This window comes from Acomys russatus, chromosome X (assembly GCF_903995435.1).
Source record: "Acomys russatus chromosome X, mAcoRus1.1, whole genome shotgun sequence".
NCBI classification, from domain to species: domain Eukaryota; kingdom Metazoa; phylum Chordata; class Mammalia; order Rodentia; family Muridae; genus Acomys; species Acomys russatus.
The window spans coordinates 17,068,708-17,069,648 of NC_067169.1; the positions used below are offsets into that span (position 1 = coordinate 17,068,708).

The following is a 941-nucleotide window of genomic DNA, read 5'->3' on the forward strand; positions in this document are numbered from 1 at the left end:
GTGCTCGCTTCGGCAGCACATATACTAAAATTGGAACAATACAGAGAAGATTAGCATGGCCCTGAGCAAGGATGACACGCAAATTCGTGAAGCTTTCCATATTTTTAGGAGGTCCCCCTTGGTCTTAGACCTAGGGGATGGGAATAGGGTGAAAGGGGGATGGAGGGAAGAACGGGAGGATACAAGGGATGGAATAACAATTGAGCTGTAATCTGAATAAATTAATAAAATTTAAAAAAAAAAAGAAACATGAGGAAGGTCTAGTTGCCACACATCCTTCTCAATATTTGATATTGTCAGTATTTTTTCTTGGTGATAATAATTTGTATTTCACCAAAGGCTAATAATGTCAAGAAAATTTTCCTATGATTAGTTGTCAATCACATATCTTTTTTTGTGACATATGGGTTAAATCTTTTGCAAAAATTGACTTGTTCGCTGGGCATGGTGGCACATACCTGTAATCCCAGCACTAAGGGAAGTAGAGGCAGACAGATCTCTGTGAGTTCGAGGGCAGCCTGGTCTACAAAGTGAGTCCATGAAAACCTAGGCTAAACAATGAAACACTGCCTTGAAAAAAATTGACTTTTTTTTTTTTTTAGCATATATACACATTGCGTGTGTGCGTGCATGTGTGTATTTGTATTCTTGGTACAAGACTGTTGTTGGATGTAGCTTTTTAAAATTCTTAAGATGGCCTTTCAGAAATCAAAAACAAACAAACAAACTAACAACAACAAAATCCAAAACCATGTAATTTGTTCAAGTTTAGGTTATCATATTATTTTTTGTTTTCTAAAGGTTTTATAGCCTTACATTTTACATCCAATTCAGATTCATGACACATTCTTAGCTGTTTTATTTAAAGTTTAAGGTTCAGGTAGAGTTTCTCCAACACCTCCCCCCAAATATTGGTGTCTGATTTCCTTTTATTATGGCCC

At 36.2% G+C, this 941-nt stretch overlaps 1 non-coding gene across 1 annotated transcript; it reads left to right on the forward strand.

The window, feature by feature from the left end:
• Positions 1 to 106, forward strand: LOC127186139 (U6 spliceosomal RNA). Its single transcript, XR_007830368.1, has one exon. It is a non-coding gene; the product is annotated as a U6 spliceosomal RNA (small nuclear RNA).
• Positions 107 to 941: the final 835 nt, after the last annotated feature.